At 39.6% G+C, this 26484-nt stretch overlaps 1 protein-coding gene across 7 annotated transcripts in view; it reads right to left on the reverse strand.

Annotated features, from left to right (window-relative positions):
- The window catches only part of agpat3 (1-acylglycerol-3-phosphate O-acyltransferase 3), an 89957-nt gene extending 81657 nt beyond the window's left edge, over positions 1 to 8300 (reverse strand). For 5 of the 7 annotated variants that reach the window (XM_015363577.2, XM_015363572.2, XM_015363573.2 and 2 more), the window contains exons 1-2: positions 8107 to 8294; positions 1269 to 1383 (exon numbers count right to left, since the gene is read on the reverse strand). The gene's annotated coding sequence lies outside the window, so the exon portion shown is untranslated. Of the gene's footprint in view, positions 1 to 1268; positions 1384 to 8106 lie in introns of all 7 variants that reach the window. The other 2 variants (XM_015363578.2, XM_006638958.3) reach the window with 2 other exon arrangements.
- Between the last annotated feature and the right edge of the window lie 18184 nt (positions 8301 to 26484).

Consider the following 26484-nt stretch of genomic DNA (forward strand, 5'->3'; position numbering starts at 1 on the left):
TACAAAGTTGAGCCACGTAGTTCATAACACATCAGTTGCAAGCTCTACCGTCTCACACATGCAGACCACATAAATATTGGAAATTTATTTTTATTTTCAGATAACATAAATGACCCAGGACACGTTTGCTTGTCCAGTTCCTTTAATTCGCTCCCGTCACACAAACAGCACAATCACTGAAAGCCACTGCATTCCTAAGTGATTCATTTGTGCTAGTTGTGTCGTTGAAAGTTGCGTTTGTGCATCTTTCGTTATCAAGATATACAGTAGCATCTTGTTATTTCGGGTAACCATGTGATTGTCTATAAGGAAACTGCAAGTCAACACACTCAGCTTATTGGTTCTTAAGGGGTACAACATGTTTGCCAGTTATCACTGATTAGTAGGTATCAATGACTGAACGATTGATAGGTAGTAACAGTTATCATAATCAAAGCAATACATCACATTGTTGGATTCCTATGGAAAGTCAAAACTAAAGGTTTTAATGCAGAAGATTTCTGATTCCAGTCTAACTCAAATAAATAGATCTGTCTTTTGAGATGTCATCTTTATAGTAGTGGTGTACTTGCACTGCTGCAACATCAGCTACAGCTCCACTTATACTCCTGTACTAGTGTTTGTCTAGAGTATTAACTCTTTACATCCTTCATTAACCAAAAGGCCATATTTCCTTGAAATTCACAAATCAAATTTAAAAACATACATTATTGCATTACTAATACATAAAGTGAGTTAAAATATATTGGTGTATATACCTCTAGGCAATAGGATGAAAAATCGTTAAAATAAAACAAGGATTAATATTAAAATTATTTTAATTATTTAAATCATACTTTAATGGAAAATTAAATCCATTTACACAACACTCATCAGGATTTCTGTAATTAAATAACCATGTGAATCTCTCCAGAAGAACCATAGATAACTAACAGTGTAAATGTTGAGGCATATTTGAAATATAAACAATGTAAAGATATGAATTTGGTAATGGGTACAGGGAATTAATTTGTCCATGTAGTCTGCCCAACACTGACAAGACTGTCTAGCAAATAAAGACACATAAAGACCGTCTTTATATACGTATAGCATCCTGTGTGATGTACATAAAGTCCTCAGTCAGAATGTTATATAAGAATAACTGAGAGAAAGGATCTTTTAGAACTGCTTAGATGCCTCTGCCAGTAGCATAGTCTCTATGCATTTGCTTGAATAATTAAATAATAGCTGTTTGATGTATTCATATTACTCTTTAGAAATTAACTTACTTTCACTTGCATTCACTCCATGTTCCATACACTTTTGTTTCCATACAGTCTTGGTGATACTGAGAGGAGTCTTTGAGAATGTGTGCTGCTGTTTGTGGGTTGGATCCTATGGTTCCTGTAAGGGCAAAAACAAGATAATTTTTTTATCTTGTTGCTAGAAACAGAATAGAAGCCATGTCAGGACCGCTGGCAAGGGTGTGTTCTTTGGCTGCCCAGTAGAGCCATAGGCCTGTAACATATACATACACAGTGCATAGCAAACGTATCCAGACCTTTCAATGGTGTCTTCTTTCATGAAATTATAAAATAATGTATACATATTTTTTAAACTAAGTCCTTTATTAAAAACCTGAATGCTCAAACAGTAGACTTTTAAGGGTAAGTAATATGTTACAATAAATAGCAGCAAAAAATAAAAAGAAAAAAAACTGAAATATGCTGATTCTACAAGTATTCAGATCCATGACCATGATCTAATATTTGTTGGAACCAACTCTGGCACAAAGTAGTGATGTTGCTGACTGAGAGATGCACTACAGTATATAATGATCTGCATTTAAACCAAAAACCAACAAAAAATCTATTTTCGCTTGTCTAACCACAAAACCTTTTGATATGTTTACAGTATCACTTAGATGCTTTGTTGCAAACTCCATATGGAATATTAGATGTGTTTTTTTTCAGTTCTATACAAGTCCCCTTTATGGTGCAATCGGTATCATATTGTTGAACCATGGATATTTTTTCACACTCACTCTTACATCCCTGACCAGTTTCTACCATGCTCTGCTGCTCAATTCAGGGGGACAGCCAGATTAAGTGATTGACTTTACCAATGCTTAAAGAGATTCTAAAAATCCTTGAAAAGTTTTTATACCTACAAATTCATCCTGGGTTTTTAACCCTTTGGAATTCACTGTTGAACCATTGCTTGAAATTCTCTACTGAAAAGGAGACTTTACAGAGTATATTTACTCTTAAAGCATACAAAACACTGTTTATAACACACAGAGGCTACTGAACTCATTGTGTAGCTAAAGTAATCTTAAATTAGGTTTGCCATAGCAAACTTATGCAATCTTGATTTTTCCATTGTTCTTTCATATGAATTATCGATTTACTTCTTTCAATTTGTTTTGTGGCTCAAATGTGTGTAACAGGTTGTGGGAATAATAAATATTTATTGCTACTTTAAAGTGTCATGAATATAATTAATTAATAATAATAATAATTGCTAACACATATATAGCACTTTTCTGGACACTCCATTCAAAGTGCTTTACAGGTAATGGGGACTCCCCTCCACCACCACCAATGTGCAGCATCCACCGGCAGCCATAGTTCGCCCGAACGCTCACCACACATCAGCTATCAGTGGGGAGGAGAGCAGAGTAATGAGGGGGATTATTAGGGGGCCATGATTGGTAAGGGCCAATGGGAAATTTGGCCAGGACGCTGGGGTTGCACCCCTACTCTTTTCGAGAAACGCCCTGGGATTTTTAATGACCACAGAGAGTCAGGACCTTGGTTTTACATCTCATCCGGAGGACAGCACCTGCTTACAGTATAGTGTCCCCGTCACTATACTGGGGCATTAGGACCCACATGGACTGCAGGGTGAGCGCCCCCTGCTGGCCCCCTAACACCTTTTCCAGCAGCAACCTTAGTTTTTCCCAGGAGGTCTCCCATCCAGGTACTGACCAGGCTCACACCTGCTTAGCTTCAGTGGGTTGCCAGTTATTGCAGGGTGATATGTCTGCTGGCTATAAGCTTTAAAGCATCAAAATGCGTGAAGTGAAAAGTATTCAAAGGTGTGAATAATTTTACAAGGCACTGTAAGGGAACCAGGACCACCCATATACTTACACCAATTAGAATGGGGTGACATACTCATTTTGAGATCTGGGACTGTATAAACCATATAATAGCCAGATTACTTTCCTATATGAATTACAGACACAATGTGTAGGGACAAAGGGGAAGAATGGGTTTTAATGTAGCAAAGCAATTCGTTAAATATCACAAAATTGGACTAGTTATGAGCACTAACAAAGATGATGTTCTGAGCTGGTGGAGAGATACAGGAAGTTTTAAAACCAATGCAGAAATGTCAAATAGCAACAGTGCTGATATTTTTGTTGTATTAGCTGCTGAAAGAGCAATAACTCCTTTAGAGGGTAATGTAATGAGCAAACAGATAAGGTTATTGCTGCACAGAATATTCTGTTAAAGACGATACTAAATGGGAAAGAAATCAATGCAAAAAAGTAGAAATTACAATTCTAAGCAACAGTCATGAAATGCAGAAAAAAGTTGAAAAGGGAGACTCATTAAGAGCCTCATTAAAAACAGGAACACAGACCGAGAAAGAATGTTCTTAAATCCATGGATTCAGAAAAGAAACAGGTACCTATGTTTCTGCAACTAAAGATGAGCACAAATGAAATTAACAGAAATGTTCCTGTGCTAAAGAAACAGAAACAGACGATAGCGATGATGACAATTCATTACTATATGTGATGACTTAGGAAAAGGTTAAATAACAAATGTGGGAGTCAGTTTTACAGTCCTGGTCATGACAAAGACTTAGCAATTTAGGGATTCAGACTGACATCTACAATATGTTAACCCTTACCATCAACATAGCAGAAGCTCTGTCTGAAATCCTCCGGCCTCCATAGTCAAAGGACACAATCATCACATAGAAAGAAAACTGCAGTATACGTTTTTTATAATGATTTAAAATGAAAGGCAAGACACAGTCAGCTGTATACTAACATGTTATGAATATTAAGCACATTCACATGCCTGGTTCACTGGTAGCCTGTCAAGAGTGACAGACATAAACAGGCCCTTTATAAAGGATTCTTTGGAACATTTGCTGAAAAAATGTGCACTCGGTGTATAAAAGATGACATTGGAGGCCAGTTACGTGCTATTTGATACTTGGGATTTGTTCATTTACAAATGTTCCCTTTAACCCCTCACAATTGAGAAAATTACAGTTACTCGAATAGAAAACACCAATATCACAGCAGCATGACCAGATTTTTACACATAGGCCTAGGGCCTTAGGGAGGTTCTAATGCATTTACCAAAAAATAGCAATGCGACTGTTCTTGGCATGGATATTACTGAAACGTATGCATTCATGGTACACTGTCCAGAACAACTTGATGAAATATAAGTCAAGGAAGTTAAAAGGATCCCAGTTAGGTCTAGATATGAAAATAAAATTATAGTGATGTCCTCGCAGTCATAAGCGAGCTAATAGAAAAGTACAATGAAGTGAGGCCACTGATAAATAGATAGAACACCCAATTCCCTTCATTAAGAAAACCAAATAAACCCTGAGGCAAGAAAAGTGGTAAAAGAAAATGAAAATATTACAATAAGTGCAAATATTACAATAAATAGAATCACAGATGTAACTCCACCACTAATTCACCAGCATGATCTGAGCGAAAGCCAGATGGATCTTGGTGTCATGCAATAGATTATCAAAATCTGAACAATGCACTTCTTAAATGACCCATGTTCAGCTATTATGACCCATTATTTTAACTAATCCAGCTACTTTACTGAGTGAAATGACAGATGTAAGCTGTTCCCAGTGTCAGATATGTACGGTGGATTTGGAGTCTTTCTTTACAACAAAAAGATGATGAGAAATGTGCTTTTATTGTTAAAGGAGAACAATATATCAGGAAACACACAGGTATATTTAATTTCTGCCACAGGAATTTCATAACAGCCCAAAAATATTTCACCAGGCCTTGATGCACTGAAACCATTGACAGCTACTGTTAATGATATATTGATAAGTACAGATCCCAACAAACAAAACATTATACTTGCAGGACTGGTTCTGAAAACATTATAGGATGCTGACCTCAAAAATGAAATCTGCACACTTGGCTCGTGATTAAATGCTTCATTATACCTTCCTTGCAATACACTGCTAGCTACATTGCTGAAAGTCACAGCAATGCAACAATGTTACTTTAATGAAGTGAAAAAAGGAAAAATATTTTCTTACAGTCATGTGCATAAGCTGCTGTGTAGTTGCCCAATATTTTGTTTACATTTTGTTCACCTTAATATAAATTTTATGTACATTTCCAACAAGATGATCCAAAGCATATTGCTGCTTATAATTTTAAAAAGAACTTAGAAATTATTGAAAGTGCTCCAATGTCCACCATAAAATCTGACAAGAGTCCCCATGAGACTGGGTATTTGACAATATGAGAAGAAACCCAGCAATCTTAATGTATTGAGGCAAAAAGGCAAAGGTCAGAAAACCAAAGTGAATTATTTCACAACATCTTTAGCAACTGCCAGATATACTGTATATGTGAGTTCAGACAACTACAATCATCTAATGTAAGCTATGCTGACTAGTTTCCTCTGAGTTTTTTAAGTTGGCTAATTAAGGTGAGTAATCATTGAAAGCTAAGTATTTGGTATAATAATGAACAGCCAGCTCATTATTAGTTTCAGTTTCAGTTTTTGAACAAAATACATGGATATGAGGAAGAATTTTAGCACTGAACTTTTTTAAAGTGTATAAGATAGTGACTAGTTGGCTTTGAAAAATGCTTTTTACCTAGCAACAATATGAAAGAACAATTGTAAGCATATTATTTGACTTTTTGATATTAATGGTACAACTGCAGAATGTCTAGCTAATTTCACACCTTTTATTTATATACTTCATTTTGTCTATATGCAAGGTAGAACTGCTTCTTAAGAAGAACGTGGTCAATTACAAAGAAATGTTTGTAGAGAGAAAAACAACTCCTAATATGGAAACTTAGAATGAGCTTTCCTGTGTGAATTTGCTGTATAAAACTCATTGCATTTATCATCTTGGTGGAGAGGTTACTTACAGATCTGTATGAGAGGCTGCTCTCAGGTCTGCATGATTATATCCTGCCCATGCGCATGTATAAAGGGACTCTGCTTGACCACACCTAACCTGAGTGAAGACTTTTCTTTGACAGATACAACCCAAATTCTTTTTTTATGTCTATAGGATTTCCTGAGGGTCCCTTTGGACAATTCTAAGAGTAAGAGTAAGCTGAAACTAAATTTGGATGGACTTTGGACTGAACAAGTTTTAATGCATTTGTTGTTTCTTCAGGGACTGCCACGCATTGCAGCCAAAGACTGCACACTGGTATTTTGCACTGTGCTGTTGCAAACCAGTCTTAAACACTCCAGATAAAACGCAAATATTGGGAAATCATCCAAAACCATTTCAGAATATGAGAAAGCACACAAATTCCAATCAAACAAGATAGCTGAAATGCAATTAATACTTTTATATTTTAATAAAATAAGTCCAAGGTATACGTGAACAAGCATCAGATTCTGCTTTTTAAGAGTAAAATGTGAGTTTATTTTTCTCTATAAATAAAGAAAAGTTGGCTTAGTTCAATTCACTGACCCCTGCACAAGCCTAAAATAAGTTGCATGACATTTGTTTTCATACTTCATGTCAAAGACTGCAATGAGTGCCAGCAGCATGGCTCAAGTACCCGCCACACATCTGAGTGACACCACAGTGTCCTGATGGGGAGTGGATATCAACAGCATCCAAGCCAAGGAACAGCCAAGGAACCTGCAGACCATTCCCAATCATATTTGCAGACTGCAGGGAGTTTGTGTCAACAGTGAGCACTAACCAGAGATACATACAGTTATGGGGGGGGAGGGGACTTTCCATTACGATCTCCCTTAGGTTATTGCATTTATTCAAAGTTTTAGAAAAAATAATAAAACCTCCTCAAAATCACTGAATGAATAAATAAATATTCACAATTGATTTACATTGCTTTTGTAACACGTAGAAAAGAGGGGATTCTTCCATAAATTGGTAGCATAACAATGTGACATGGAGAACTCTTTTTCTTCCAGCTTTTAACAGAAAATGCCCTGGACTGAAACTTGACCACTGACACTCAACCATTTTCAAAAAAAGAATGTAAGATGTTGAGTGTATTTTAGACAATTATTTCAAAGGTAAACTAAAAGCAAAATTGAAAACGTCAGCAAAGTAAAACATTTATTAATTGCCCTCACTTTGCCTGTTGCCACATCTTCAAAACAGAATATTTTTCTCACCTGAAAACAGACAAATCCCAAATCTGATCACTGCAATGAGTTTTAAATATTGGCCATCTTAATTTAATTTAATTTAATTAGGGACAGAGGGATTATCATTACGCCTAAATGTGCCAATTTAATTCGACTTCAAAACCAGCAAATTGCCTGGTGAATGACCTATTGCCCCTTTCAAATAAAACCACAGTTTAAGTTGCGACGTCACCCATAACGTTTATAGTGAAACACTGTTTAATGCTGAATACACTGTCCTTGTAGCAGTGAATCAGACGAAATCGGTTCACAACTTATCCCCCTTAGTAGGTACCCAGTAAATTATGTTATTATTTAGCAAAGGTCAAAGAACTCACAAGTCAGTGAGACAGAGCAAATAACGCAATACAGTTACCAAGAACAGTGTTCATCAGGATAGCACGCAAATACACATGGATCTACGCATCGGGTTATCGTGCAAAGCCAAACCAGATTGATTGCCACAACACACATAAGCATGATCCAAAGTCATTCAAAGATACTGTGGACATAAAACTAACTATATTTTCATTTTTTTGAAACCTAAATATATTCAACCAAAATTACAAGTTTCGATTTTTGCACAATTCATTAACATTAGTCAGTTACATATAGTAGAAGAAGAATTTTCAAATCACAAATAGCTGTCAAAGCATAGTGTTATGAAAATCATTAAAATGTGTACAAATATATCTACCTGATTTCCGATATGCCGTTGCTTTGAAGCTTAAAACGTTTTGAAATAAATTCTTTTAATTTTATAACTCGACCACAACGTATCGTTTTTTTAAAATCACTTTGAAACGAATATTTAATACCATTTGAATTGCTAGTGTGCTTTGTCCGCTAAAGCTCCATCCTTCGCAGCGAATAGAGATAGCGGTACCCCCGGAACTTCCGGTCCGATTTCACAACCTCTTCGCAAGAAACAGACGCTACCGAAAAACATTGGTTCCTATTGTAATCCATCACTCTTTGCTGGGCTGTATTTCTGTGAGGCTTCAAATCTTCAAAGACAACAAAGCAGAAATTTAAAAAAATATAGATCAATTAAATATCTCCAAAATGTAATGCACAAGTAAATATTGTGAACTGCCAATGAAAATGCACAGGTGTAGTGTGTCAGACCAGGTGCTTATGTCTTAGTGGAGCTTTAAAGTTATTTTAATGTAACAATACCAGTTTGTCCTTTGCATATGACTACAGTTTGAGCTAATATGTCTCCTGTAGAGTCTGGATTAATCCCACTATTTCAGTTCCAGATCAGTTCCCTATTCAAATCAATACCAGATTCAATTTCAGTTTCTTCATTTGTAATTCCGGCTAAGATAAATTTACCTAGTTCCAGCCAAATATATATTCAATTCCTAATTAATGTTGTCATTCCACATATAATCCTACCTTCAATCCCATGAAAGTTTATATTGAAATGCCAGCAACCATGTCACCCTGCAACTCACAGCTGGTGACCCACTGAAGTTAAGCAAGTGTGAGACCAATCAGTCCCTGGATGAGAGACCGCCTGGGAAAAACTAAAGGTTGCTGCTGGAAGTGGTGTAAGTGTGGCCAACAGGTGTTCTGTGTGGGTCCTAATGCCCCAGTACATTGATGGGAACATTATACTGTAAAAAGGCACCATCCTTTGGATGAGATGTAAAACCGAGATCCTGACACTCTGTGGTCATTAAATATCCCAGGGCATTCTTTGAAAAGAGTAGGAGTGTAACCACGCCAAATTTCCCATTGACCTTAACTAATAATTCTAATAATCTTCATCTATGAATTGGCTTCATCACTCTGTTCTCCTCCCCACTAATAGCTGATGTGTGGTGAGCGTTCTGGCGCACTATGGCTGCCGTCGCATCATCCAGTTGGATGCTGCACATTGGTGGTGGTGGAGGGGAGTCCCCATTACCTGTAAAGCGCTTTGAGTGGAGTGTCCAGAAAAAGCGCTATATAAGTGTAGGCAATTGTTATAATTATAATTATTATATAGAGATGTTTTTCTTTTAAATAAAGTTAATTTTGATAGAAAAAAATTCAGTATGTCCAGAAACTTGAACACCCGGAGGAAATTCATTTAGATTCAAAATACACTATTCATCCTAAGGGGGCAATTTAAGCAACAAGCAGTGCAACATGCAACACAAAACAAATAGAACAACATTACTAAGAAGAAAAATATAGATGCATAAAAAACAGCAAATGGACCATAAAAAAGTAACAGTGTGTAATAGTTAAGTATTAAAGGACATCCACATATGTAGAGGGGGCTCTAGCCAATAATCATCATATTGATAACATGTTTACATTCATTGTTTGCAATCCTGATGGTATCTCAAAAGAGCTATATTTCCTTTTTGTCTTGCACTATGGACAGTGAAAACATCTTCCTGAAGGAAAAAGTTCAAAAGAGTGATGAAGGACATGAGATGGGTTTTCAGTGATGGCATAGGCCTTCCTCAGGATCTGCTGGGGATAAAGCTGTGTTAGGGGTCTTAAAGGCTCACCAATCATTTTATTTCAACATTTTGAAGATGATTTTTGTCCTTCTGACTGAGGGAAGTGAACCATAAGATAATAGTCTTAAATAAGTTCAATAAAGTACATTTCATAAAAGAGCTATAAAATGTTGATAGAATTATTTTTTGGACTCCAAAAGAACTCAGTTTTCTCAGACCACATAAGCGGTGCTGGGATTTCTTCATAATGACATCAGTGTTCTTGGTGAATATAAGTTTATCCTCAAACCTAGATATTTGTAACTGCGAACTGTATCATTATCATGAATTATTTTGCTTTGTTTTTCAACAATGATTTCTTTGTTTTGTGGCACATACTGTATATCTCAAGGTAAGCAGTATCACACCAGTTGACAAATTCTTCCAGAATAATACACTATCATCATCAAACTTAAAAATGATTTTCATGTCTAGCTGAAGAAGTTTTTTCGGTTCTAAATGTTTATAAAGAACATCTATAAGAACAATTTTAGCATCGTCTACTTCTCTTCCAGAATGGTAGGCAAACAAGAAGGGGCCAAGATCTGACACAATTGCAGCCACAGTAAATGACTTGATTATTTTTTCAAGAGTCTTCAACACTGTCAGAGATATTGGCCCCTAGTCGTTGAAGGCTTTAGGTCTATTCTTTTCAGGAACAGTTACAACTGTAGAGTGCTTCAAAACAACTGGAACAGTGCCATTGTCTAAAGAGAGCTGGAATAGGTTTTGAACAACTCTACTAAGTTCTTTAGCACAATACTTTAGTGTTCTGCCACGTATTCCATCTGGACCTGCTGCCTTGTTGACCTGCCTTATTTTTAATGGTTTTCAACCATACATGTTGATACTTGCAGTATTTTTCCTGGAGTAAGGAGCTGTTGGAGATCACTAAATTGAGTGGAAGAATTAAAATTTTCAAAATGAATAGAAAACATATATAACTTGTCAGGTAAATTCATCCACTAAGTTGAATTTGTGGCCCTCACTGATATTCACTGCAGCCATTGTTTTAATCTCCTGCCAGGCAGTATGGAGATTGCCTTACTTAAATGTCTCCTCTACTTTATTTTTATAAATCATTTTGCTTGCCACATTGCATGTTTAAGTTCTTTATTTACTTGTTTTCTTTTTTGTGTGTGATCCAGAGTAGTATAACTTCTTCTTTTTATTTAGAATATTCTTAAGCTCTTTGGTGACCCAAGACTTATTTTTTGAATAGTGATGCTCTTAGAGGGGATTTTTTTTATCAACATAGAATATAATGTGTGACAAAATCATGTCAACTTGTCCATTGAGATCAGAGCATGGTGCAATAAGAACGTCCCAATTGGTGCAGTCAAGGCAGCCTTTCATGGTGTCAGTGCTTGCCTCTGACAATTCTTTAACAGTTTTCACAACTGCCTCTGTGTGCTTAACCCCTGGCTTTTAGGCAGGAGCAAGCAGGATGATATTATTGTCAGCAGCACCTAGGCCAGGGAGAGAGAATGACCTTTATTCTCATGGGAGACAGCTGTAGCACCTGTCACAAATTTGTTTATGGTGTGTATCACAGTTGAAAACACTTTCCAAAGAGCAAAGATTAAAATCACCTAAAGAAAACTTAGGGGTATAAGCAGAGACAGAACCCAATTTATTAATGACACTGGTGTGAGGATGTATAAACACTACCACAAAAAAAGTTGAGGGAATTCAAGTGCTAAATATCATGGGTAGAGAGAGACAGCCAAAGGCTCTAAATATGATATACAGAACTGCTCTCACACTACTAGTTTTACACAACCTCTGATGTAATGCATTTCACACGCACTCATATTCCTACACATACACATTCCACTCACACTCACATACCCACGCGCACCAGCTTTCCTATCACTTTTCTCTGCCATCACTATTGTAGTTCTCTTTCCCCTCTTCCTTGCTCACTATTGTGGTTAGTCTCCCTGAGCTCCTGTGGTGCATCTAGTTACTCTCATGGATTGTTTACTGACTTTTGCCTGTTTCTTGGTTATCGCTCTCGCCTTTCAGATTTGGATTTGCTGTCTAGCTTCTTCTGCTTTTTTGACTTATTGCTCGTTTTCTTGATTTTGGATACTTGCTTAGTGTCTTGGACTTCTGGCCATTGTTTGTGGCTTCCCTTTTTTAGCCCTGCACAGGGTCTATTTTCTTTTCCTTTTTCGTGATATCTGATTAACATAAAGACAGACCCCACCCCCTATGTTCCCTATAAACTGTGCACGTGCACACAGGAAACTGAACTGCGCACCAAAAAAGTAATACAAATAAAAACGATCGTCAGTTGAAAAATGCAAAATTGACCACATGAGACTAGCTGCAAGAGGCCCAACTTGGCTGTGTACATTATTATTGCTACATGATAATTGATATCTTTGCTTTCGTAGTCCCGTACCTCATTGCTCATACTCGCTCGACACTCAGTCCCTATAGGAACAAGTAATAGGTTTATTTCATGCTGAAAAAAGAAGAAAGAAAACACAAAGTTTCGTCCGTGGAGCCTTCTTCGGGTGTCGGGTGTCTCTATGGCTGGGCTCGTTGAATCGCTGTCCCCGTCTTTTGGATCTTTAACCTTAACAAACAGCCTTTTCAGGTTTGCACAGTGTGCCTCATTGTATGTTGATATCATAGAAACGTGGACTAATTGTTTTCAATTTTTTAATTTTATTACTCACATAAGTTTATTTTATCATATAAAAATATTGATTTACTATGTTGAAAGAGGAGAAGAGCATTAAGTGCAAAAGAACTGCAAGTTTATTTAAAGTGGAATGGCTTGACGAAATGGTAGAAACTGCTACTCTGAAAAGTCGTAATTTGATACATGTTCCATTGCGAGAAATATTTGTTTGCTTAAAAAAATGGTGTTATATGTTTGTATTGTTGTGATGCGAAAGTTGCAGGAGAATTTGCTAGTAAAAAGAGGTGGGACGATGTTTGGAAACTTTAAAGCATCATCTCACAAACAAATCACATGTCAACGGTGTACAAAAACTCAAGACACCAAAATCCTTCACTACCAGATACAGGGCTGCTGCGCATCCTGCGTGAAAGTACAGATAGGTCAGGGTTGTCAAACTCTTTTTTAAGGGGGGCCAAACTAAAAACATTTAATCATGTCGCAGGTCACACATGCAGAGATAAATACTGAATAGAGTTTTATCATACATTTTTCCACATATGCAAGTGAATGTAGCCTATAAAAACAAAATATTGTTTCAGTATTCCTCTATTTAAGAATATGGTTTAGAATTTAACACCTGAAGAAGATTCCACGGCTGAAACGTTGTGTTTTCTTTATTCTCTTTTCAGCATGGAATTAACCTATTGTTCCTTTGCAGCCTACGCATGCTGACGTAGCTACCCACCTGAACTACCGTTGCTTTGTCAGGCCAGAAACCTGAGCTCTTTTTTTTGATGCAAGAAAGTCTAATATTAGCATAAAATCCTGAAAGGCAAGTGAATATGCAATAAATTTGGTCACTTTCTCTGAAAGCTGCTCTTGTAGATTGTTAGCAATCTCGTCCACTCAAGTAGCCATTGTATTTCTAGTGAGACTGATGTTCACAAAAGCAGACCCTGTCTCTGGACACACTATATCACTGACTTTTAGCAGGCACTGCTTTAGAAAATCGCCCTCACAGAATGGTCTCCCTGATTTAAGCTATTTCTTCAGCCATGATGAAACTTGCCTTCACTGCTGCTTCATTTGGGATTTGTCCTTTGTAAACATACTCTGCTAGAAATCAAGTTCCCTTTATAGCTCAGATATTTTTCTTTCCTTTTCTGCAGTACTTATGTCACCATATTTTTCTCCAGGCTTTGTCTGGTAATGGCGCCTTATGTTAAACTCTTTCATAACGGCCACAGTCTCTTGGAATATTAGACACAATGATTTTCCTTTGTGTTCAACGAACAGGTTTTCTCTCTACGACCTTTCAACGAACAGGCTTTCTCTCTACGACCTTTCTTGAAAAACTCTACCCTCTCTGTTCACTTTTCTTTTCTTTGACATTTTCTTTCTCGCTAGCAATCACCATGGTTAAATGTTACTAGCGCTTTTTCTACTACTAGATTCACAGTGATATTTGTGTAAACATAGCCAGTCTAATTAGTTTTACTCCAGAGGGGAGGGGAGGATGTTAATACTCAGTTGTTGCTTGATGCGATTGCAGCCAAGGGCTAATGGGAACTGAAATTCCTGCTGTCCCAATACAATAGACCAGGAAAAGTCTTGCAAGGGCCGGATTAAAACAAATTGTGGGTCGAATTCGGCCTGCGGGCCGTGAGTTTTATACTTGTGAGATAGATGAACAAGAATGAAAACATTCAAACCAAGAGGAGATTAAATAGCTTTTCGACTGTGTTCAGGAGTCGTATAGAAACCAATGCCCTCAGGCAGCAGACGTGGGGCGACCTGGTGCTAGGCGGGTCTCAGGACATCCGAATGTCAATGCTGAGCGAAGGGGAATGAGTGACCTGGAAATACATAGCTCCAGAGAGAGAGACACTGGAAGGACAGCAACGCAGAGGAAACTAGGGACAGTACAGAGTTGCAGCGCCCACTGGTCGCAGAGGGTGTGACAGTACCTCCACCTTCATGGGCGGCTTCTGATGCCCATACAAATAAGTGAGCTGCACAGCACCGGGGGGAGGAAAAACCTCATTTAATGAAGTACAAGAATGGACAGCTTTTGATTGTTCAGCAATAGTTCAGCAGAGTGTGACTTCACCTATGGCACTGAGCAAGTTAATGCTTTATGCTCAAAATACCCAGACTTTTTAGCTGAAAATACTGCTCAAGTTAAACAGTACAATTACTTTATTTATTTTTAAATTTGCTGTGTGTGAAAAAATTAAATGCAAACTACTTACAAACTTTGCTGGTATGGTGACATTTGCACTTCAAAATGAACAGTTTTGTGACCTTGCAAAGTTGATAGATATTAGGGGAACTTTTCTAGCATCTAGTGTTGACTGTGAATGGGGTTTCAGCTTAATGAATTCACTCAAAAAGAAATTAAGAAACTGCTTAGAAGAGTGTCATTTGAATATGCTGATGAGAATTCAAAGCTTTCAGCTGAATGGAGGGCTTATTAGTCTGGATAAGGTTTACACAGAATGGGCAAATGCCAAAGACAGGAGAGAAAAAATAAATGAATAAAATTATTTGTGTACTGTACAGACTTAATGATATTTATTTGCATTAGAAATTGTATAACATAAGAATAAAACAATGTTCATATTGTATCGGCAATGCTTGTTAATAAAACAGAATTAAGTGTTGCGGTGCTTTCCCAAATGAGGCCCCATCTCTCTCTTCATCTCTGTGGTGCAGCCACAGAGAAGCTATTCATGCAGCCTGATTTAAAGATGTTTTCTTTTGATAAGGGACAGCTCCCAAATGGGGATGCACTTAGCTAAGCCTGGCTATCATGATCAATGGTCATCCATTGGTGCCTATCTGTCTAGGGAGTGCCAGATGGACATCTGGACTGCATTCCTAAGTGTCAGGAGTAAGTGACTCATAGCTCACCTTGATCAACCAATCAGGGACTGGTATGGCCGAGTACCCCACGTGGGACTCTGATGCCCATGAAACTTTCAGCCAATGAACGAGCTGAAGTTCCTCCAGGTAAAAACAGGCAACACAGAGGGCCTGAGAGAATTCTGTGGACTTTTCTAAAGGGAATTCAAAGGAGAATTCCAGGGCAGGATGGCCCAGGAGTAGAAGGCTCAGAAGGGCAGGACATTCTCGCAGCGCGCCTCCTGACCATCCTGAGACTCAGCCCGGATAACCACGGAACGGCCAGTGTGTCCGAGTGCCAGAACTTTCCTTTGTTCTAAGAGTCTAGAGCGGAGGTTGCTAGAGAGTAACCAGAGGATCCACCCGAGGTTAGCACCAGCAGCAAGCCTCGTGAACAGGTCAGAACTGTGGACAGCTGAATCACTATTCAGAGCTAGCTCTTCATCAGGAACGAACCGGTCCTCTTCCTGACTTGCTGGGACCCACAGTCATCTTTTCTCCTGTGCATAAACGTTGCTAGTTAAATCCAACACTAACTAGCCGGCCAGTGAGCATCAGCAGCGCACCGTCGCAAGCCGCACAGCACAGCCTGGCACCGAGCTTCTATTCTATCTAAATGAATGATATACTGAACGTATGTCCTCTTGATATATGTAACACTTCGTAACTGACTGAATATATACCTTTTGTATTCTGATAACCCTCTCGATAAGATCTGTTAGGTTTACATGCATATTCTATGTATAAATAAATGTATCCTCGTGTATTAGTACCTGTGTGTGTGCGTTGTTTGAGTTATGTCGCATGGTTGGATTCTAAGGCCATCAAAAGAATCATTTTTGTGATTTACTGCTACAATTAATAATTGTCCCAGTAAATGCCCAAACCCTACAGAACTGGTGCCTTCAGAGACCACACTACAATATTAATTTCCTGTTTATTTGCATCAAAAAACAAAGTAGCTCATATTTTCTGTTAAAACATGCAAAAACAATTTCTTGTAGCTATGAGAATGTAACCAGCAGCCATATCACCCTGAAACTCAGAACTCAGAAGTGGCAACCCACTCAAGTTTAGCAGGTGTGAGCCTGCACAGTAACTGGGTGGGAGACCTCCTGAGAAGCTATGGTTGGTGCTGGAAATGGTGTTAGTGGAACCAGCGGGGGCTGCTCACCCTGCAGTCTGTGTGGGTCCTAATGCCCCAGTATAGTGATGGGGACACTAAAATAATCTGTGACACTATCAATAATTCAATTATATTGCAGGGATGCAAGGAGTCACAGTGCAGTCCAGTGAAGGTTTGAGATGGGTTTAATTGTCATGAAAATAGCCATTTCCATAGAACACTGAAGGACTGAAGGAGACACACACAAGGTGCAATTACCACAGTGCCCCAGATTACAACAGTATTACAGAGGATTTTTATAGTCAGAGTTATCGCCATGAATGGGGGCTTCTGAATGATCATATCACTTATGGCCTAGTTGCTATCCTGATGATGTTATCCCCACCATTCAGCTATTCCTGAGATGTCACATACAACAGTAGGTGTCTGTTTAAAATTCAAGCCAGGTCAGGAGTATTGGGTCCAAGCCAGAATTAGATTTGTGCAATATAAATACCTATCTGTACATAATAAATATAATATTTTCTATCTGCTTTATATAATTTAACTTTACATGCTGAACTGTAATCATCACACCTGCTTGATCACAGAGGCTCCCCCCCCCCTGTACTTACCCCTAAATGGTGAATGTTTACCCAAATGGTAAATGTTTACACTAAACTCCTGATGGCAGAGGAAGGTTTCTATTTCCTTTGGTTACATCAAAGACAGGAGGGGGGAGAAACGTATATTTAAGTTCTGTAGGACCATATCCCCTTTGAACTGTGATTGGTACTATAACTATTATGGTGCTTATTGTACTTCCTTGTATGCATGCAATAAAGCTTGGCTGGACGAACAAACACTTCAGGCTCAAATTTCTTGGTTTCTACAACTATCATACACTAGACTTAATTATCACTCAGAGCTGATATTAATCATGTACTAGTCCATCCCATCAATAACTCTGACCACTCTATAATTACTTTTAAGATTCGACTGCCATTGATAGCTGCCAAGGAGAAGCCTATTACAACACGACACACCAACGGGGGTACTTCATTACATTTTATGAACACGATGAACAATGCTAACTTCATCTCCAGTAATAATGTTGACGAAATCACACATAACTATAATGCAGTGGTCAGACAGGCCCTTGATGAAATTGCCCCGTTAAAGACTAAAGTAGTCTAAGCCACTAGACACTTTCCATGGTATAATGATCACACATGATCGCTTAAATAGGAGTGCCACAAACTAGAGCACAAATGGAGGTCTACTGGTCTACAAGTATTCAAGTTGGCATAGACTGATAGCCTACAGCAATATAAGAAAGCCCTATATAGAGCTCGTTCAGCTTACTACTGTGAACTTATAGAAAGCAATAAAAATAACTATCGCTACCTATTTATGACAATAGCTCATCTTACAAATAAGACAGATTTTAAAGATCCATCTAACTTTAGTAGTGACGATTTCATTAACATCTTTAACAATAAAATTAACACCATTAGACTTCAAACACAATCAAATAAGCCGCAAAGAAGTCTGGTACAGAAACAATATGTGCACCTCTTTAGTGTTTTTCAATAAGTTAATGAACAAGAACTCAATAAATTAATTATAAAGACAAAGTCACCTACCTGTCCGCTAGATCCCATCCCCACTCAACTATCTTTTATAATTCCCTCAAATTCTAGGTCCTAGCAGGACCTATATTTAGTATAATGAACACGTCCCTTGCATCAGGCATTGTACCTGATCAATTTAAGGTAGCAGTTGTTAGACCACTCCTTAAGAAGCCAAATTTGGATACACAAGTTCTTGACAACTACAGGCCTGTCTCAAATGTCCCATTTCTATCTAAAATTCTTGAGAGAATAGTTGTGGCCCAACTTCAATCGTATCTGTACTCAAATAATATAACTGAGAAATTTCAGTCTGGTTTCCACCCAGGCCACAGCACTGAAATTGCATTAACAAAAGTCGTAAAGGATATTCTGTTAGCTACTGACACGGGGAATGCAACAGTGCTTGTGCTTCTAAATCTTACTGCTGCCTTTGACACGGTTGAGTTTGAGGTTGGCTTATGTGGAATCGTCCTTAAGTGGTTTACTTCATATTTAACTAATCATTTTCATTATGTTCAAATATCTAATAATTGTACTGCTTCGTCAATGTCACCAGTTCAATTTGGGGTACCACAGGGATCAGTGCTGGGATCAGTATTGTTCTCTCTCTACATGCTGCTGCTAAGTAGGATAATACAAAAACATAATATTAACTTTCATTCATACGCTGTGTAGCGGCAAGGCTTATTAATAATACAGGAATTAAGTTTGCTACTGTCACGCCCTCTGGCTGCAGAGGGCGCTCCTTCTCTGTCCTGTCCCTAGTTTCCGGTCTGCTGTCCTTCCTGTCCCTCTCTTTCCCTTGGGCTATATATTTCCGGGTCTTGCACTCTGTCCTGGCTCAGCATTGATGTTCGGATGTCCTGAGACCCGCCTAGCACCAGGGGGCCCCACGTCCGCTCCCTGAGGGCATAGGTTTCTATACGGCATTCCTGAACTCTTTGCACTAATGAGCCCGGGCCTTTTTCCCGTCTCGCCGCCACGAATATGGGTCTTTTTCCGCTCTCCTGCTCCCCACGGTTAGTCCCTTTGGACGTCCGTGACAGCTACTCCCTTGCCAGTCCCTCTCTCCCTCATCTCAGTGGTGCTGGACACAGAGAGGCCATTCCATTTTGTTCAGATTTAAGGTGTTTTTCTAGCTGATAGAGTTTCCTGATAACGAACAACTCCAAAGGCATACAATTATGCGTTCGCGGTGGGGTACCAGCGGTTCACGAGGCTTGCTGCTCTAACCTCGGGCGGATCCTTTGGTTACACGCTGGCGACCTACGGTTTCGACTCTTAGAACAAAGTAAAGTTCTGACACTCAGACTCACTGGCTGTCATGTGATTGTCCGAGCCGAGTCTGAGAATGTCCTGGAGGGGCCCCTTCTGGGCTCTGTGCTGCCTCTTTTATCTGGAGGAACTACGGTTGTTCATTGGTTGAAAGTTCCGCGGGCATTTGTGACCCACATGGTGTTACCCTGCCCTACCAGTTCCTGATCGGCTGATCAAGGTGGAGGATGAGTAACAATGCTCTCTGACATTAAGGTTGTAAACAACCTGGGATGAGACTCTCCCAAGGAATCTCCCAGACAGTAGGGCTCCAGAGATGACCACTTATTAGGGTGGCTGGAGAATCTCAGCATTGGGAGTTGTTCCTTATCAGGAAACTCTATTAGCTAGAAAAACACCTTAAATCTGAACAAAATGGAATGGCCTCTCTCTCTGTGTCCAGCACCACTGAGATGAGGGAGAGAGGGACTGGAAAGGGAGCAGCACACTTAATTCCTGTATTTTTAATAAGCCTTGCTGCTACACATTATAGCCTGCTGCAACCATGGCTGCTGGTGCTGCTGTATATGCCATTGTGTGTCTCTGTGTTGGCCCACCAGGTAGATACATCTGTTCTGAGCAAACTATCCTATTCATCTCCCCACATCTCCGGATGGCACCTGGGCTGGGCACCATCCGAGTTGGATGCTGCATCACTGCCATAGATCCAAGAGGGGCATCATGGATATAGCTATTGTTTAGGAGGAATTTACTGCTCTACACATATCTGCATGTACTACCACGCAGAAGACATGATGGATAGATGGATTAATACCCTCATTTATTTATTTCCTTTTTTTTTATTGTATGTTAGCATGCCCAAAGGGGTTGAGCAACCAGTTGACCTTGGACCCCTAGAGGTTTTTTTTTCCTTAATAAGGAGTTTTTGGTTCCTCTCCTCCATTGTCTTCCTCTCCTCCATTGTCTTCTGGAGGTTTACTTCATATTTAACTAATCATTTTCATTGATAATCATTTCATTGGTAATCATTGTGAATACAGAACTTTTCTGTTCTGTATTCACAACATGTATGGTCACTTGCATTGTTAAGCGGCTTTGGGCAACCTTGTTGTGAAAGGTGCTATATACAAATAAATTGAATTGAATTGAATATAATTCAGTAAACCTACCAAACACCAAACACCATTAAATAGAAGCTTTTCTGAAGAAGATCTTGAGTCTGGAAATAGACTCAGGATAGAAGGATAGACTTTCAGAGCTTTGGGCCATAGCAGAAGGCCGCATCACCCATAGAATGTAAACTATTCACCCGTTTGGAGAATATTAGATTTATATTAGATTTAATAATATATTGTCAATTCCACGTGTGACGGTTCATCATAAACTGGTCACCCATGAAGAACCCTTTATTCATAAGTAAATTAGCATATTCTTAAATACAGATAATTCTGTATGATGAATTTACTGGAAATTCATATAGACTAAAATTCTGTATGATGAATTTGCTGGCAACAATGCACATGTTGAGCATAATGTATTTTGTAACCAAGGGCTCTGTGCATTCTACATAAACAAATCAAGCAGATAAAGTAGATCCCAATTAGCAATGGTGATTAAGGAAACAGAGGGAACAACCCATAGAAACAGGGATCCCTCAGGACCAGGATTGAGAATGATCAATCTATCTTGCATGGCAACATAACTAATAATATAACTGTACTTCAATCAAATCCAGGCATGATATAATTGATCTTAAAAGATTGCGAATGTAAATTATATCCTATGTGCTGATGGTATCTTGTGGTATCATTAAAATGACAAATTCTCAGTGAACTATAAAAGCTTTCGGTACTACTACTACTAATATAAAATGCATGATGGGAAACAAAAAGAAAAAATATTATTTGGAAGATTACTGTCATTCCTAAAAGGAAAAACTCAGGAGTAAAACCTTCAATCAGCTCGTGCTGCTTGTGCTCAAAGCCAATTCATAGGTGGGGAATATTAGGAAGCAATGAATGGTAAAGGCCAATGAGAAATCTCCTAACATTTTCTGCATAAATTTCTCCTGACAGTTGCTTTGATTGTCGACTGGAAAGAAAGGTGACTGCATGTTTTACAGGGGGCTGATTGATCTTTGAGACAAACTTTTATCCAGTCAGGCTAAATTTGAACTAATGTGCACAAGGAGGTTAGGAATAGAGGATGTTTTTGCTATTTTTATAACAACACTTCCTCTATTCCTAACCAGCTTAATGGGATATAATTTGATTATGCTTTGTGAAATTGAAAAGCCTGACTTTTAATAATAATAATTGCTTACACTTATATAGCGCTTTTCTGGACACTCCACTCAAAGCGCTTTACAGGTAATGGGGTCTCCCCTCCACCACCACCAATGTGCAGCATCCACCTGGATGATGCGACAGCAGCCATAGTGTGCCAGAATGCTCACCACCCATCAGCTATCAGTGGGGAGGAGAGCAGAATAATGAAGCCAATTCATAGATGGGGATTATTAGGAGGTAATGATTGGTAAGGGCCAATGGGAAATTTGGCCAGGATGCCAGGGTTACACCCCTACTTGTTTCGAGAAACACCATGGAATTTTTAATGACCACAGAGAGTCAGAACCTCAGTTTTATGTCTCATACAAAGGACGGCACCTGTTTAGAGTATAGTGTCCCCATCACCATACTGGGGCATTAGGACCCACATAGACCACAGGGTGAGCACCCCCTGCTGGCCCCACTAATACCTCTTCCAGCAGCAACCTTAGTTTTTCCCAGGAGGTCTCCCATACAGGTACTGACCAGGCTCACACCTGCTTAGCTTCAGTGGGTTGCCAGTTGTGATTTGCAGAGTGATATGGCTCATATTTTGTCAACATATTTACTAAACTCAGTGATCTTGTCTTGTGAAATAGCCTCCAGAGTGAGAAAGTGAGAAGCTGTCAAATCAAAAGGTAAAAGGGAAGACACCCCAACCCATTGAACTAACACAGTAGCACCATACTATGTAAGGCTGCTGCTCAGATGTTTTATTTTGAAAAAATGTGAACTAGAAATGTTGCAGAAACACAACCTGACACTGAAATGATTCCCTGCATGTGTTAATATAATATTGCCTGTCTGTAACACATTAATATTGTGTGGACAGTATATTTCATATTGAAGCTTGTGCTCTTAAAACAAAACATTTGACTTTAGTGGTGTATTTGGTAAACACCTTAACCTTATTATTAAGTTGGAAAACAGCTAGTTGGAAAGTGATGGACCCTACTGTTTGTGGGTGACGAGATCTCAAGGAAGCCATTAACAGGATGATATGTGAAATCCAAATTTGAGGTCTAAAGACTAGCAAATTGGTCAAAAGCCAGAAGAGAGACAAATCATGTGATACCCAAGAGAAGATCCAGAAATCAGGGGTCAAAAGACAATCCAAAAGTCCATAAACCAAGAAGCAGTCAAGAGAGCATTGCAAGGAGGATCAGATCACCATGTAAAACCCAACACTGAGCAAGGTTAAACTACAATATCTTTCTCAGGCACCCATGAGCGTTCTTCAGGTCTGCAGCCTTCCCAGTCAATGGGATATTATAATTTTCCTCAGTGTCAATGAGAGTCCAGAATCTCATTTACCGTATAGGCTGGCAGATCGTCAATCACATGGTGTCACGAACACGGACCGAGATCTGTGTCAGATCTTGCAGTAGACCCTATGCGATGCAGTAAGAGCTGGAGAAAACAGGAGGCGTGGTAAAAGGGAGCACACAGGGGTTTTATAGCGCACAAAATAAAAGTGACAATCCGTGAGACAGTGAATGGGGAAGACAAAGAACGGCATCCAAATCCAAACCGGTCCAAAGGCAGGTCAGGGCACAGTATGAGAGTCCAATGAGAAATCCATCGTGGGATGCGACAAGGTTAAAATCCCAGAGAGGGGGGAACACATGGAGAGACAAAACATGGAGGTCCATGGATGACGGGGCGAGATCCTCCAGACACTGGGCTCAGGAAGCGGGAGGTGTCGGGGATGAGGCCTATGCCCTGTAGCGGCGAGGCTTATTAATAAGAAAGAATTAAGTGTTCTGAGCTTTCCCAAATGGTCCCATCTCTGTTCATCTCTGTGGTGCATTCATGCAGGCTGATTTAAGGTTTCCTTTGATAAGGGACAGCTCCCAAAGGGGGATGCACTTAGCTAAGCCTTGCTATAATGATCAATGGTCGTCCATTGGCGCTTATCTGTCTAGGGAGTGCCAGATGGACATCTGGACTGCATTTCTTAGTGTCAGGAGTAACTGACTCATATCTCACCTTGATCAACCAATCAGGGACTGGTAGGGCCAAGTAACCAAGAGAGCCTGAGAGATTTCAGAAGAGAATTCTGTGGACTATTCTAAAGGGAATTCAAAGGAGAATTCCAGGGCAGGACGGCCCAGGAGCAGAAGGCTCCCAAGAGCAGGACATTCTCGCAAAGCGCCTCCTGACCATCCTGAGACTCAGCCCGGACAACCACGGAACAGCCAGTGTGTCCGAGTGCCAGAACTTTCCTTTGTTCTAAGAGTCTAGAGCGGAGGTTGCCAGAGAGTAACCAGAGGATCCACCCGAGGTTAGCACCAGCAGCAGGCCTCGTGAACAGGTCAGAACTGTGGACAGCTGAATCACTATTCAGAACTAGCTCTTCATCAGGAACGAACCGGTCCTCTTCCTGAGCTGCTGGGACCCACAGTCATCTTTTCTCCTGTGCACAAACTGTGGTAGTTAAACCCAACACCAACTAGCCGGTCAGTGAGCATCAGCAGCGCATCGTCGCAAACCGCACAGCACAGCCTGGCACCGAGCCAGAGAGTGCGGATTGGACAGCAACAGGCTGCAACTGTTTCTTTGTGCCCGCGGGAGATCTGAATCCCCAGAGATTGGATGAGTATTCAACTTCAATGCATTACTGCTCGAGAATTCAATTGTTATCCCAACCAGTTGATACCAATTTAATTCCTAAGAGTTATGTACTTGTTTTGAGTATCTAATGTAGAAGTTAAAACCAAGTTCATTTACGAAACGGTCTAAATGAATGATATACTGAACGTATGTCCTCTTGATATATGTAACACTTCGTAACTGACTGAATATATACCTTTTGTATTCTGATAACCCTCTCGATAAGATCTGTTAGGTTTACATGCATATTCTATGTATTAATAAATGTATCCTCGTGTATTAGTACCTGTGTGTGTGCGTTGTTTGAGTTATGTCACATGGTTGGATTCTAAAGCCATCAAAAGAATCAATTTTGTGATTTACTGTTACAATTAATAATTGTCCCAGTAAATGCCCAAACCCTACAGAACTGGCGCCTTCAGAGAGCACACTACAGCCCTCAGGAGATAGATGTAGGGTTTACTGGTGCTAGGCGGGCTTCGCGACATCCTTACCCTAATGATGAGCCCCGAGGACTGGAGGAGCTAGTCTTAAAATAATAAACCTAAAAAGGTACACCTGGGAAGCTTAATCACAGAAACAATAACGAGAGTAGTGGAGCGCCCTCAAGGGAGGGATGTCGGGCATGACACATGGGGCAGAGGTGGATAAGGCTGAGGTAAAGATAGTGGTGATTTGTGGTACATGAGAAATGGAAGGTAGAATGAATTCAGAGAGAGGGTTGCAGAGCCAGACGATACGTAACAGGTGTTACCGGGGCAATGATGCAGAAGAGACTGATGTACCTGGGATTCAATTTGTGGGAATGCTGTCAGATTGGTAAGTTTTGAGTTGACAGCCTTACGAACTCACCACATCAGAGCTGGGGTATCACACGACGATACCGGTCAATGGTCTTCTTTTGTCGGTCCACCGTACGTAGAGGGGTGGATCTTGCCAACTTCCAAAACTCTTGTAGGTTAGATATATAATAAAGAATTATGTGCATATTCTGCCCAAGGTTGGAGACATACCCAATCGTTTTGTGTAGATGAAACATAAGCACATAAATAAGTTTGTAGTTCCTGGTTAATTCATTGCGTTTGCCATTGAATTGTGGATGGTAGCCAGACGTTAAGGAAACCGAGGCCCCTAGAGAATTACAAAAGGCTTTCCAGAACTTGGAGATAAGTTGGGATCCACGATAAGAGACAACGTCTTTTGGTATTCCATGAAGTCTAAAGACTTGCTGAACAAATTTCTCCCCGCTGGCAGTGGGAGCACAGCCTGTCCTTCCATGATGAGATTTGAGCAGGGCTTGTTGCCACTTCGAGCTGCTGTGTCTTGGCCACAGGCTTTACATGGTCTGAGGGCCTGGAGTTGGTCCAGTAGCTCCTGCTCAGTGATTGGGGAGTCTAAGGAGTTTTGGTTGTCTTTGATAGCCAATTCCAAAATTTCGAGTTGTTCATAAATGATGTTTTGGTCTGATTGATTTGTATTTGGGAGCTTTTGAGATAGATTTTCAAAGTTTGTTTGCCAGATTGTTCCATTTTGGATGGCCAATTCTTCTGGTTTTGATTTATTTAAATTGCTCCACTTCTACCAGAAACAGTTCTGATTTAGTTACTCCTAAATTTCTGCAAGTTGTTTGTTTATGTATGTGTTTCTTTTCTTTTTTAGCATGTGTTTGTAAATATTTACCATTTCACTGAAGCTGAGGCGCAGATCTGTGTTGTGTGGTTGTTTGTGTTTTTGATTTGAGAGGTTTCGTAGTGCATTTCTGCAGTCCCCATCAAACCACTTTTCTTTCTGCGTCGGCCTTGACATTCTTGGAACCTGTAATTAAGAAGCGAAAGCGAGAAAGAACAAGGACCATCTAGCTTGACATGGGTTGACGTGTTTAGTGGATTGTAGATAAGAAAGATTCTTGTGGCCTGTATAGATGAGGAAGAGGTGTTGTGCTCTGTCGTGGAATTTTATCAAAGAAGAGCCAGGAGAGATGTTCTCATTCACTCAGTAAGGTCTTTATTCATATTGCAATATGGGCAAAAGTCATCACCTGTCTGTGCAGAGAAGTGAAAGCTGATTCAAAAGCAAGC

The sequence above is a fragment of the Lepisosteus oculatus genome, chromosome 15 (assembly GCF_040954835.1).
Source record: "Lepisosteus oculatus isolate fLepOcu1 chromosome 15, fLepOcu1.hap2, whole genome shotgun sequence".
In the NCBI taxonomy this organism is placed as follows: Eukaryota; Metazoa; Chordata; class Actinopteri; order Semionotiformes; family Lepisosteidae; genus Lepisosteus; species Lepisosteus oculatus.